This window comes from Pseudonaja textilis, chromosome 2, assembly GCF_049901715.1.
Source record: "Pseudonaja textilis isolate UNSWEBS1 chromosome 2, rPseTex1.2, whole genome shotgun sequence".
Classification (NCBI taxonomy): Eukaryota; Metazoa; Chordata; class Lepidosauria; order Squamata; family Elapidae; genus Pseudonaja; species Pseudonaja textilis.
In genome coordinates this window covers 39,249,585-39,264,851 of record NC_141991.1, presented here as the reverse complement: position 1 = coordinate 39,264,851, position 15,267 = coordinate 39,249,585, and the positions used below count along the sequence as shown (strand labels likewise).

The following is a 15,267-nucleotide window of genomic DNA, read 5'->3' as shown; positions in this document are numbered from 1 at the left end:
AAACAGAAAGGCATACATCATTTTTATACTTCTTAGTATCTCTTGTTGTGACATTTTGATATTGCCATGCATGGAAAGAATGCAGAAATCCAAAGTTTTCCTCTGTGTTGATGAATTCCACACAACTCAGATACTGTTGAAGCAGTGAATGCTAAACTAAGTTTTGTTTCAAACTAATTTTTCATTTACAGTGATTTACAGGTTTAATAAACTGGTAGAGAGTGAAGTCTCATTTATTATGCAGATGCATTTCTTGGTTTGGGAAGGAAAGAATAAAAAGATGACCTGCAGCAATGTGAATGCTCTTGATTACACCTGTGATAGGTTTGAAGTGCCAGATTGAGAACAAATCAACCTGGGGAAGATCTATTTGGGTGATTACTAAAAGGCAACAGTGACTCTTTACCCATAATTCAATTTCTTTTTTTAGAAACAAATGGCCACCTTCATAATGGAGAACATTGTTTCATCCTTATTCCTACTGGATCTGACTCTTTAGAATTTGAAAAGCCAATTCTAGACATGGAAAAGAGTGCAGGAGACAAATGAAATACGCACTACTGAAAACTTATTGTCTCTACTTGTTTGTGAACATCTTCAGTCTGTCATAATAGAATATCAGAGCAGGGATGGACCTTCTAGTGACTAGTCCAACCCTGTGCTCAGGCATGAAACCCTATACTATTTCAAATGGCTGTCCAATCTCTTCTCAAAAACTTCCAGTGTTGGAGCATCCACAACTTCTGGAGGCAATCATTCGGGTGACTAATTGTTCTGTCTTCCACCACAACATTTGGGAGTATTATCAAGGGGGAATCTTCAACATCTAGACATTGCCAAATCTGGAAAATGGACAACAATTAAGACAGCAATTTCTTAAACCAACTTTGTTTCCAGCAGAATGAGAGATAAACAGCTTAAAAATGTCACTTAATGGAGCCCCATAGTAAGCATATTTCATTTAAAAACCTAAGATTTTACTTTAATCAACCAGAACTATAAGGCAGTGACAGTTGACATCCTGCAATGGTACCTTCAGTAATAGAAAATCAAGTGTCACCAGGATTCTCAACCTGAAGACATTACCATAACTGGCCAATAAAATTCCAACAACCACTATATGGTAGCAAGGAAGAAAGAATTTTTGCTGATATCTTGTAATCTGCAGTAGCCCTAGTACAGGAAGACAAAATGAGGCCCCAGTTCCTTTTTTCCCTGAAGCCTATATAGGAAGCAATAGACTTGATTCTATATGCAACGTTCTTTTATAAAAAACACCTGTGTTAGCATCAATGATTCATGCACAAATGTTTTCTGCATGTTATTTGTGCATCCTCGGGAAAAGCTATTGTTGCGAAGTTCTCCACAAAAAGAAGAAAATCCATAAACGTTTATATTAAAGCACTAAAGTAAAATACTAACTCATAGGAAATTCAGTAGAAAAAAATACATCACATCAAATATTAACTGCATTTAGTTTAAGTGTATACAGCTGACTTACAGCAAAAAAGTAATTTGGCTCTTTAATTCATATTTTTATAAGCAATGAGAAATATGTGAGTTGCCCAAAACTGCTCATCTTTGAAAGAAGCAAGAGGAAATTGAAGGACTACGGTATCTTGGCAGAAAATTCTTAATATATCTATTTTAAAAGTTTTTAAAAATGAGTTCATTTTCCTTTGAACATAGAATATAAGTATCTCCAAAGATTCTACCAACATGGAATGCATAGACCTTTGGGAAATTCAAACATCATGTATGCAACTTGATCTTTAACTTTAAGTTATAACCTGTTTTCTGTTTTGCAGCTATGACTATTCATGTATTTGTAAGCTTTTATTATGATGTTGTAAACCACCCAGAGTCACACATAGGTGAAATGAACGACATAATAATACATAAACAATAAATAAATGTATTTAGAAGATGCATCCACTGCACTTTCTCGCCTGATATTCAATGCTATTTATGTTAGGATCAGAATCAAGAAAACAGCAATTATTTCTCCAGATTACAATATTCCACAGTTTCCACATTGCCTTTTCCATACCACTATATGCTGTATTATATATGACTCTGAATTGCAGTCATATTTCTTAAACTTCCACTACCAGTGTTCAAGTCTGAGAGATTAAACTTTTCAGTTGATGCTACATAAGTATGCCACACAAAAAAACTTTAAATAAATCTTTCAATAAATGTTGCATATGCAACACTTTGTAACATGGAGAGTGGTTCTCTTTAATTAACACATTCTCCAAGGAGAAAAAGTATTTATCTGTTTAAGCTAATAAACAATGCTGCGGCAGTATCTCTCACTAACACACATTGCATACACTTTGACACTTACCATATGTATATATTTATTTGTTTAACTTATCAAGCACTAGTTCTCCACTATATCGCTAAATATGGTATATTTGGATCTACTTTTTCAATTTCAGACTACCAATATACACGATGAAAATATCCCCAGCATCCAACTCCTTTAAAAAGATAACTTTAAAACTTAAATGGAAAATTATCAAACAGCAAACCAAGCATAGGAAGCTTCACATTTCTTTCTAAGAATGTCTGAGACCTCCATAAGTCTCACAACCATTCTTAGAAACTAAAAATGGTAGTTGAGCTTTGTAGGTAGTATATCCATTTTCCCAGAAAAATAAACAACTATGGTATAAAGGGGTAACAGAAAGTAACTTCCTTTTTTTTTTTTTTTTTTGGCGTCTGGTAAATAGGAATTCATTGAATTATACTGTCCAGGAGAACCATTTTTTGAGAAGTTCAGTGAAATGTTCTGAAAAAGCCAAATGAATGGTCCAGCAAGGATGAGAACCACTGCTCTGATCAACCTGCATTTTACATTGATATGGTTCCTTTGTTTTCTTTTTACTGTTTCCACAAACATCAACATTTTACAAATTTAGTTAGGAACGTTTACTCTTAAGGGAAACTACCTCTGCACAGTGACACATAGGAGGTCTCTGACATGATGTATATATTTTATATAACTGAAATACATATCTGTATTTTAGTTTTGACAAAGGGCAGACCAGGAGTATGCTACATGGTACCAAGTTTAAGGCAAACATTAAGCCTTGTTCTTAACTACACTGTCAATAGCAATAACACTTAGACTTACATACCATTTCACAGTGCTTTATAGTCTTATCTAAGCGGTTTACAGAATCAGCATACTGTCCACAACAATCTGGGTTCTCATTTTACTGACCTCAGAAGAATGGAAGGCTGAGTCAACCTTGAGCCTAATGAGATTCGAATACCAAATTGCAGTCAGGGGGCAGTCAGCAGTGGTCAGCATTCTAACCACTGTGCCACCACTGCAGCTATCAAGTACAGTCCTGCTCTTGCAGCAGGGATGGGCATGGTAAAATCTCACAGGCTGCATTAAAGGAGTGGGGGTTATATTAATTAATTAATCTAATCCCCACTCCTTTAACCTCAAACTATCCACTATTGACCTCACCCCATTCCTAAGAGGTCTGTAAGGGGCGTGCATGAGTGCATCATCATGCCTACCATCCCTGTCCTATTGTCCCCATTTATTTGTACCTATTTCCTGTATTCTTACTCATGTTTATACTTATACCTATTATCTTATAAGCGATTGACAAATAAATAAATAAATAAATAAATAAATAAATAATTGCCATTTGTTTGGGTGTTTTAAAGATATCAAAAAAATTTATCTTGTGCTATTGCAAATTTTGCTTCTGTTTGTCAGCATAGTGTTAATTTTAAATAAATAAATGTGTACTCTATATGAACAAAAATGGTAGAAGACCTTCTTTTGATGAAGTAGGCCCAAATTGCTGGCAACTCTAATCAAAAGAGGTCAACACAATGGTTCACTGGTTAAAATGCTGAGCTAGTCAGCTGGAAAGCTGACAGCCCAGGTTCAAGACCTGAGTTCTTCACGATGGGATAAGTTCCTGACCTCACCCTAGCTCCTGCCAACCTAACAATTCAAAAGCATGCAAATCTGAATAAGTAAGTAGGTACCACTTTAGTGGGAAAGTTTACTGTGTTCCATATGTTCCTGCTGGCCACATGGTGATGGAAGCATCTCTCAGGCATCCTACGCTCCCTCTTCTGAGAAGTGAAGATGAGCATTACTGTTGTAGTTGAGCAATGAGAGGCTAGACCAGGGCTTGGGTGCAACAAGACTTTATTGGAACAATAAAGGACTGAACGTGTTAGCCCTGCCTGGAGCAGGCTTCCAGCGATCAGCGGCTGGCCTGACCCTGCAGCTGGCTTTTATAGCCGGCTGTCGAGGGAGGCCAGCCAATGAGGGGCAGCAAACGCCCCCGCAGCATGAACGGACCTGGGTGGGGACTTTGGCAAGTTCCAGGGACATAACACCCCTTCCCCCCAGATGCGAACACGCATAGTCACTTAAATAAGCGGGCGGTCTGTGCTGGCGCCCCGAGCGTCGTAACTCCAGTGAGTTACCAAGTGTCTCAGAGTCCGAGGAACCCGGTAGGGTTGGTGATGGGGTGCAGCCTCGCTCTGGGGTTTGCACTGGCACCGGTGTGGTGCTTCTGGTTGGCGATGTTGTGGTCCTGTCTACTGGTGCCGGTGGCGGACCCATCTGGCAGTCCCGGTCTACTGCCAACTCTCCTGGTCTGGGTGTAGGTGGTGCAGTGGCTCTGGCATGGTCTTCGATGGGAGCTTGGTGTGGCACCTGGGGGTCGACCTGAGCCCACGATCCGACACTGGCGAGGGTACCCTGTCGTTTCCTTAGCTGATCCAGGTGCCTTCTCCAGATGCGGCCGTCTTCCAGCTGGACTCGGTACGACCGGGGGCCGGTGATGGCTACTATCACTCCTGGGATCCACAGCGGGTCTCCGGCATAGTTCCTCGCAAATACGAGTTCCTGCAAGACAAAATCTCTGACCCCCGTCATTGAAGCGAGAGGGGTGTCAGGACAATAGTGAGGGTGGAGCCTATCCAACACAGTTCTCAGGCGCCTACCCATTAGAAGTTCTGCAGGGGACTTGTTGGTGACCATGCAAGGGGTCGAGTGTTGGCTCAGCAAGAAACGGGAGAGCCTGTGATGCCAATCTTCTTTGCTGAATCTGGCTAATGCTTCTTTTGTGGATCTAACGGCTCGTTCTGCCAATCCGTTGCTGCCAGGATGGAAGGGAGCCATGAAGATATGTCGGATGCCAAGATTTGTGGCAAAACGGCTAAATTCTGTTGAGGCAAACTGGGGGCCGTTATCTGAAACAATGGTGTCTGGTAACCCGTGTGTTACGAATAGGCGAGTTAGAGCCTTGGTAACTGCTAGCGTGGTGGTTGTGGATAGTTGGGCCACATCGATCCATTTTGAGTATGAATCTACGACCACCAAGAAGGTCTTGCCGTGAATCGGACCCGCTAAGTCAATGTGTAGCCTTGACCAAGGTGCGTTGGCGCTCTCCCACTTTGTGGGGGTGGTGACTGGAGGGGATGGTCTGGATTCCTGGCAGGGTTGGCATGAGCTTACCCACTTGACGATGTCGTCGTCCAGGCCCGGCCACCAGACATAGCTTCGTGCCAACGCCTTCATCCGGACGATGCCCGGGTGGCCCTCGTGTAGTGCCTCTAAGACTGGTGTGCGGAAGTGAGGCCGGAATAACCACCCGGGTGCCCCACAGCAGGCAGCCCTGTATGCTAGACAGCTCCTGTTGACGGGTCTTAAAAGGTGTGAATTCGGCTGCGAGGTTTGAGCCCGGCCACCCCCTCCTCACCCAGTCCAGTACCTGGGCGATGGTTTTGTCCGTCTTGGATTTGGTGGCGATGTCGAGAGCGGTGACAGGGAGGTCGGGCTCAGTGACATCGAAGATGGCATGGACCGGGGCCGGGTCTTCTGCTGGAGCTGGCAGGGGCAGCGGCTGAGGGCGTCTGCGTGACTTAACGTTTTTCCTGGGCGGTGGATGAGCTTGTACGAATAGGCCGCCAGGAACAAAGTCCACCTCGTCATTCTGGGAGACAACACTTTGGGAGTCTGCTTGTCCCCGGAAAGAAGACCCAGGAGAGGCTTGTGGTCCGTGATTAGCTCAAAGTTGTGGCCAAACAGGAATTCATGAAATTTCTTAACTGCGGCCACTGCGGCTAAAGCCTCCTTGTCGATCTGACTATAGTTACGCTCTGCTGCTGAGAGCGTTCTGGAAAAGAAGGCAATCGGTGCCTCAGAGCCGTTGGGTAGTCTATGGCTTAATACGGCGCCAATCCCAAAAGGGGAAGCATCCGCGGCTAGTACCAGTGGAAGGTGTGGGTCGAATTGAATGAGGACCGCGTCAGATGTGAGCAGTGATTTGACTGCGTGAAAAGCGGTGTCTTCCTTGTGTCCCCAGTGCCAAGGTGCTTTTTTATCTAAGAGCCTGTGTAGAGGCTCTGCTACTGATGCTTTGTGAGGTAGAAATGATGCATAAAAGTTCAATAATCCCAAAAAGGCTTGTAGCTCGGCTTTAGTGGTTGGCGTGGGTGCCTCATGAATTGCCTTGACCTTGGACTCTAGGGGGTGGATGCCTGAGGCGTCAATCTTATAGCCCAGAAAGTCCACCTGTCTAGTGGCAATGGCACATTTTTCCTTTTTAATTTGAGGCCATGCTGTCTGAACCTGTCTAACACTGCTCTGACTCTCTGGAAGAGTTGGGGTCTGTCCCTGGCCGAGACCAATATGTCGTCGAAGTAGGGTACTACGCCAGGGAGGCCCTGTAGTATACGCTCCATGAGGGATTGGAAAATCCCCGGGGCAACACTTACGCCAAACTGGAGACGCTTGCACCGGAAGGCACCCCTGTGAGTCACAATGGTCTGCAGTTCCACCGTTTGGTTGTCAACGGGGAACTGCTGATACGCTTGCGACATGTCCAATTTGGCAAAAATGTTGCCAGGCTCAAAGGTATGCAGTAAATGTTGAATGACCGGGACTGGGTACGCGCTAACTTGTAGAAAGCGGTTGATTGTTGTTTTGTAATCAGAACAAATTCTCAGACTGCCATCCTTTTTGAGGGGTGTGACAATTGGCGTCTCCCATTTGGCGAAGTCTGTCGGCTCGATGACCCCTTGCTTTAATAATTTATCGAGCTCTGCGTCCAGTTTAGGCCGAATGGCGAATGGGACTCTACGCGATTTCAGCCGGACTGGAACCGCTTGGGGGTCAACTGCAAATGAGATGGGGGTCCCCTTATAGCACCCCAACTCATTGCTGAATACGTCTGAGTAGTCAGTGAATAAGGAGTCAGTGTCAGAAGCTGAGACAGCATGGACTCCTGTTAACCCTAGGCCAAGGTAGGGGAACCAATCAAGCCCCAGAAGACTGGGGAGGTTGCGTTAACTACCACTAGAGGCAGGTGGCCTTTAAAAGCTTTAAAATTAACAAGGAACTTGCCTTTGCCGAGCACTGGAATGTCTTTTCCCTGGTAATCCCTCAAGGAGATCTGCACTTCTGGAGCTGGTTTCTGGATAGTCTGGGCTGGATTTTCTTGAGGGTGCTCCAAGAGATGATTGAGAGCGCTGACCCCTTGTCAACCTCCATACGACAAGGTTTACCTTCTAATAGAACGGAAAATGTTATTTTACTAATAGAGTGACAGGTGTGGTTAGCATGGTAGCAAGTGTGACAATTGAGTACTTGCCTTTGAGGCCCAGAATGGGAAAAGGAAGGAACCTTTGTGCTGAGTTGTGCGCGCCTGGCAGACTCTAGCGATGTGGCCTTTTTTGTGGCACTGGTTACAGATGGCACCCTTGAATTTGCACGTAGCTCTCGAGTGAGGTCCTCCACAGGATAGGCATAGGATGATGTGTTTGGGTGCGCTGTTGGTTTCTAGCCTGGCTCCTGCCTGTGGTTGTTTGGCATGGGTGAGGCGGTGGATGTCTGTTTGCTCGTTAGGGTCGTCTTCGTTGACTACCTCTTCTGAATGAATGGTGGCGCAGCTTTGTTTGGGACGGGCCTAATTTCAGTGGCGGACTGGGTGCAGCTTCAGGATAGGTTGAGGTCCTTCCTGGCGAGTAGTCGCCTCTGGAGGTGAAGGTCTTTGACCCCGCAGACGAGCTGGTCGAGGAGCATGTCATCAAGATAGTTCCCGAACCCGCAGTGGAGGGCTGCAGTCCTCAAGGCGGCCATATACTGATTGACGGTTTCCTTTTCTGCTTGCTTCCTCATCCGGAAGGTGAAACGCCTCGCGATTTGTGAGGGCCTGGGGGAGTAATGGTTGGTGAGGATTTCTAGCAACTCTGGCCAGGGGACATTTTTAACTCACGTGGAGCGACGAGTGCTGTGGCAGTATCAAAAACAATGGCTCCGCAATAGCTGAGGAAGAATGACTTTTTTCTGTGCTCCCCAGCATCAGCCAGACCGATAGCGTCGATGTAGTGGTTAAAACGATTCTTGTATGACTCCCATTTTTCTTCTTCCGGTTTGAACGGTGGGAAGGCTGGGTTGGAGTTCATGATGAGGACTCCTGCGTGATATGCTGTTGAGAAATCTCTCTGGGACACAAATGGCACTTGTGCTCTCGTTAGTCTAGTGACTTCAGCTCTGGAGAGGCTTCATAGACCTCTCTGCTCTCTCTCTGGGCTACAATTAGGCTGAGCTGCAACTGGCAGCATTTTGAAATTCGCGCTCCTGGAGAGCGTAGGCGGTGCTGGCTTGCCGCCTCTGATAGCGCTTTGAAAATCGCGCCTGCGTGAGTGTCAGTAGCTCGGAATAACAGCACCGCGCTGTATTCCGACTAGAAATCCAAACGACAGCCATTTGAATTTCGCGCTCTTTTTGTGCTGAGCGGCTGCGGCTCGCAGCGCTTCACTTTCCTCTGTAGCTTGCTAACAAGCGGCTACAGACGCTATTACTTTCGCTCTTGCTGACCGAGCTCTCCGGCGGCGTGGCTGCGGCTCAGCGGTTATTTTAGTGATTTCAGCTGTTGCGAATTGCCTCTGGTAGCCATCCCACCTTCGTCGCCAGTGTTGTAGTTGAGCAATGAGAGGCTAGACCAGGGCTTGGGTGCAACAAGACTTTATTGGAACAATAAAGGACTGAACGTGTTAGCCCTGCCTGGAGCAGGCTTCCAGCGATCAGCGGCTGGCCGGACCCTGCAGCTGGCTTTTATAGCCGGCTGTCGAGGGAGGCCAGCCAATGAGGGGCAGCAAACGCCCCCGCAGCATGAACGGACCTGGGTGGGGACTTTGGCAAGTTCCAGGGACATAACAATTACCCTCTTGAGCCAGACAGGGGAAACCTTTAAACCTTTTAAACCTAATTAAAAGAATCAGATTATAGAAAAAGGTAGAAAATTGAAAGATCAGTGAAAAGTGTAACAGAGAGCCCATACATTCTGTCACTACTCTTTCTCAAAATCGCCTCACTGTATAACACCTATCATTTTTTACAGTGAAAGGTACCAGAAGGGCAGTTGATATAGGATTGATTCAGGGTGCCCTTGTTGTTTAAAAATTAGAGGCAAATGTATCAGCTCCTGAGGACAGAAATGCCTATTTTACACATCCTTTCAGTGCTTCTTCATATATGGAATATATGAGTTCAAATCCACAGAAGACGATGGGTTGTCTCCTGCCAGATTAATCTTTCTCAGCCTCATCTATTTCATATTTCATACCATAGAAAGGGAATAGAAAGAAGAAAAATCCTCCATGCCTGTCACTATTAGATCTTAGAGGATATATGGAGTATAACTGTTCTAAATAAATACAGTTACTTTCAAACAACAGTGGTCCCTTGATGCAAAAGAGGTAAGCAGGAGCTAGCAAATAAATCAGGTGAGTGGTGTAAGTAAAGACAACAGTGTTTTTTCCTTTTCTTTTCAACAAGACAATTCCAATGTAGTATATACATCACCCTACTGCCATCCAGTGGTAGGCAAGAAGGACATAGTAAATAACTGGGGAGGAAAAGAAGCAAGTTAGCTTTCATCAAAGGCTACCTAAAGACATCAGAGTATGTCTTTGGTTTACATACTCAAACTCAGAGATTGACTTATGAAAGGGATATGGATGAGTATGGATGTGAATTTTGTAGGAATGTGCCAAGTAAAATGTATTCTAGTGAAGGTCTATTGTATACCAATGGAGAAGAAAAGTGGGCATTTTAATTTAATCAACCAGGGCTACAAGGCAGTGATATTTGACCTATAGAAATGATTAATTCAAGAATAGTTTTCATTTGGGAGGAATTAATAGCTACAGCAGAACACAGTTTCTTACTCCTATGATATTCAAGATAAATATAATGCTATATTAGAACCAATAGAAAAAGTTTGACTCAAAATGGAATTTGGAAAGAAAAAGTATCCTGATTTATTGCTGTGGCAAACCTGATTCAAAGTGTTGACCTACATGATTATGTAAGACTCAAACAGAAGCTTTGCTTCCACTAATTTTTCTTTCATTTAAGGTTCTTAGGGGAAAAGCACAAAAAATAAGATCATATAAAGTAAACAAGTGCAAGATTGTCTAGATGTTTTTAAAGTATAAAATGTTCTGAAGTCCTGGAATTGTCAAGCAAAATGTTAATCTCAACACCTGCAAATCTTTCAAAATCAATACCAAAGCAAAATGACTCATTATCTGCTGGGCTTCTTTTTAAATCATGCCATGCTGATTTTTTTTTTAATTTCAGCTATTTATGTTTCATTGAACCAAGTTACATCTAAGAAGTGTAGATGAAAACCTGACCTCCATAGTTCACTTCATATCATTTTAACATTTACTTATTTTGTTGAACCTTCAGTCGTATATGACATAAATTACTTGCCTTGACGAAACCAAATTGTTACAACTGGTTTTGTCCCAACACATTTTACTTTTTTTTTTTTTTTGAAAGAGGTTGCAATAATTTCAGATGCAAGGAACGGATCTCCAAATAATTCTTGAAACAGTTAGGAGTCTTTCAGGAATGAAAAGAATGATAATTTCATTTTTAAAAATTAATCATGCTAATTAGGTGTAAGTGCTTTTTACTGGAAAGGGGGTGGGGGTGGAAGCATATTTCTAAAGATAATTTTTATATCATGAAATCAGACAGAAATAAAAAAACAAGGTATAACTTTGTACAAAGTTTCTGATTCTGCTTATTCTTTTTAAATTGTAGCTTGTTCTAACCTCTAATTTGTTAGGATATAGAAATAAGAAGAACAGGTATCTAAATGTGTGGCTATTCCTTCTACACACTGACAATGATTTTTATCAACTTCCTCCCACTTATCTCTATTTGCTCTCCTGAATAGGCTTATTCCAATATATACACTGAATTTCAAACTCTTTTTACTTTGAATTTATTTCCACCACCATTGGTATTTCAAGATTAGTTTCACCTCCAGCCTTTACATCTTTTCATCTTTTTGCTTTTAGAGTGAAAGGAACATTTTCCAGTACAAATATATTCACGAGCTCTCAGAAACGCCAAATGTTTCACTCCTGCTTAGGATGAACAGGGCACCCATCCGCAACACCTGACAGTAGTCAAGACTTTCCCAGGAATCCCTGCAAAAGATGCAGGTACCTTGAGGAGTTGTAAATGGAGAGGTGTTACATTCATGCTCCTTCACTTTCCGCAATGCTGCTCTACTCTTTAGATCATGGGTATCACATAACGTATTGTATCACTGGGTTGGCCATGGCTTCTATGTGATGCCTTTGGCCCACTGGCTGCCAGTTTGACACTCCTGCTTAGATTGTGTGGATCTTCTTCATCATATCATAACACACTTTTCTTCATTTGGCATGATGATGCCTATTTTGTAAGCTGGTATAGTTTCAAATGTAGTATCAGGCCACAGTCCCAAAACTATCCAATGCATAGTATGAAAAATTGCATAGTATACTTTAAAGCAAGAATTTTCAACAATCTACTTAATGTATTATTCCTTGATATGTCACATCTGATCATGTTTTACCTTTGTTACTAAGATGATAAAGAAATTATTAAAATTATTCCCACCAGCTACAATTCATCTTAGACATAACAATCCATATTTACCAATAAATAATTGTATTCAGAAGCTTGTAAAAAATATTGATTTCTGAATAGCTGCTTCTTTAAAAGTCTCTTGAAATGTTCTGTAGTGGCTATCCTTTCAAAATATATTAAGAATATATATTAATATATTACCTATCTCTTGCCATGGATGTGAAAAAGAAAAACTACCAGATTGATGAAATCACCATTATGTGAAATGATTGTGTAAATAAACATCTACCCTTAGACATTTAATTACTGTAAAGTTTATAAGAAAAAATTTATGGAAGAAGAGAATGCAAAACTTGCTGCAATTACACTGCAAATAGCAAGGCAGAACCTAAACTACTGTCAAGTGATACTAAATTTGTGGCATGTGGATGCAAATAAGCCCTTTCCTTAATTCAGTTTAGTAAAGCAATTATTCAGTCTGATGATTTCTCATGGTTTGCATGCACTAGATGCACAATTACAATTATCTCTGTAGTTATACATAGAAAGGAGATGTATAGAAGCTTGATTGTTTGAATATATATATATATATATTTATTTTCTGAGGTTCTCGCAGGTATTTGTATGTGGATCTTTGGTTGTTCGGGTTTTCTCCTGCGTAAGATTCGAAGTATCTAGGCACTTAAATTTTAAAACAGAATATTATATAAATATCAGGACAGTATGAAAGCTAAAACTTTAGAACCTTCACGGTGAACAGTAATAAATTTAAGCAATCCAGTTTTTCTTATATTACAGCATTTGTATTTAGTTCATCCTAAACTGAACCAATTTTTATCAGTTTATACATGATATATACAAATACTTTAGCTAATCTCAAAACATGTAATCCTGGAAGTATTTTTCAGAACAAGTAAAGCAAAACAGGAAATGCAAGATGTTTTCATGCTTGGCTGATGTTGCCCAGTTTCTCTCCCATAACTGCCGATGCTTTAATGCAGCCTGACCTGAAATAGTTCTTACGGAAAATTTGTTCTGTGAGGAAGTTTATGTCATCCTATTTTTTGTACTTAAAGGAAATTATACAGATATTTTGACTAAATAAATATATTATACCACAATATTTATCTCCATTAATAACATTCATAATTTTTTTTGTAGATCATATCCTTCCTTGAACTTTATATAGCTACAATCTGAAAATGATTGGCACAAATCTTTGGTATATTAAATCCTCAACAAAAAAAATAGCTGCATCAAAAATTACATTATAACTATCACCATCACATAAATGATTTTATTTTAAAGGGTTTTTTTAAACTAAGCATTTACATCTGGTGCAGTAGTCTTAGAGTAAGTCCATTACTTATCCAGTGAATTTACTTTTTAATTACAGATGTATGTTTTTTTTGCAAAACTTGGAAGAGGATTCTGAAATTAAAAGTCCAGTCAGATAGTTAATATTTTGTTAATTACATGCTGTTTTGCAAAGGTACTACATTAATGAACATTTGTATTCAGTCTTGATCAGAAACATGCTGTACCTCTACTTCTACTGTTTGAATAGCTTCTGTAACCTCTGCTACTTTCTGTCCTTGTTGTTGTGCTAATACATAATTGACAACTTGCATGATACTTTGGTCAGAAAGAGTAGAAACTGTTGAACACTCTTCGGTAGCTGTAACAGTGTCAACTGTTTCTTCAGTAATTACTACAGTCTCAATCTCTTCAGTACAGACCTCTGTTTCTTGTTCTGGCACATCCGATGTTAAAATACTGATGACATGTTCGACTTGAGTCCCCTGATTATGAAACTGAAGAGTTTCCTTTTCCAGCATGATTTTACAAGGTACATAATCCCGGTGAAATTTAGTCATGTGCTTTCTTAACGTACGGGCATCTATGTAAGCTTCATTGCATACAGGACATACATAAGGTCTTTCTCCAGTGTGTGACCTTACATGACGTTTTAAGGAACGTGCATCAGCCCAAGCAACACCACAAGTTAGACACTCAAAAGGTTTAACACCTTCATGGTTGTTCATGTGTCTTCTGTACTCCCGAAGCTGGGTAAATTTTCTCCCACAGTGTTCACAAATACGCTCCAAATTTTGTTTTGCTCTCCCTTTCTTCCCATGAGTGGCTTTTTTAACATGCCTCCTGTACAAAGCTTTTTCATAGAACTCTTTGCCACACACATTGCATCTGTATGGATCAGTAATAGAATGTGATTTTACATGAGAATACCAATCTTTCTTCCAACTATAGCATTTCCCACAAAATTGACATTGAAAAGGTTTCACTCCAAGATGTTTGTTCATATGTTGGCGGAGATCCCGAGGTTCATAGAAACTTTTCTCACACTGGTTGCATTGATAGCCACGGATTTCAGGTTTGGGCTGGTGTTTCTTTAAGTGTTTACTAAGTCCTGAAGCTCTATGAAAAGATTTTCCACAGTGTGAACAGAAGTATTTTGATTCTCCTGTGTGAATGCTTACATGCTCCTGAAGGCTTCTTTTTGTGACAAAGGACTTGTCACACAATTCACACTTAAATTGCTTTTGTGCCTCATGTAATACAAGGTGCATCTTTAAACCATGTTTGTAGGTAAATGATTTTCCACAAATCTTACATGCATGTGGCTTTACACAAAACATACATCTGTAATTAAAAAGTAAATTCACCGGATAAGTAATGGACTTACTCTAAGACTACTGCACCAGATGTAAATGCTTAGTTTAAAAAAACCCTTTAAAATAAAATCATTTATGTGATGGTGATAGTTATAATGTAATTTTTGATGCAGCTATTTTTTTTGTTGAGGATTTAATATACCAAAGATTTGTGCCAATCATTTTCAGATTGTAGCTATATAAAGTTCAAGGAAGGATATGATCTACAAAAATTATGAATGTTATTAATGGAGATAAATATTGTGGTATAATATATTTATTTAGTCAAAATATCTGTATAATTTCCTTTAAGTACAAAAAATAGGATGACATAAACTTCCTCACAGAACAAATTTTCCGTAAGAACTATTTCAGGTCAGGCTGCATTAAAGCATCGGCAGTTATGGGAGAGAAACTGGGCAACATCAGCCAAGCATGAAAACATCTTGCATTTCCTGTTTTGCTTTACTTGTTCTGAAAAATACTTCCAGGATTACATGTTTTGAGATTAGCTAAAGTATTTGTATATATCATGTATAAACTGATAAAAATTGGTTCAGTTTAGGATGAACTAAATACAAATGCTGTAATATAAGAAAAACTGGATTGCTTAAATTTATTACTGTTCACCGTGAAGGTTCTAAAGTTTTAGCTTTCGTACTG

At 40.8% G+C, this 15,267-nt stretch overlaps 1 pseudogene; it reads right to left on the bottom strand.

Moving 5' to 3' along the window:
• Positions 1-13,381: 13,381 nt before the first annotated feature.
• On the bottom strand, positions 13,382-14,576 carry LOC148126833 (zinc finger and BTB domain-containing protein 11 pseudogene; annotated as a pseudogene).
• Positions 14,577-15,267: the final 691 nt, after the last annotated feature.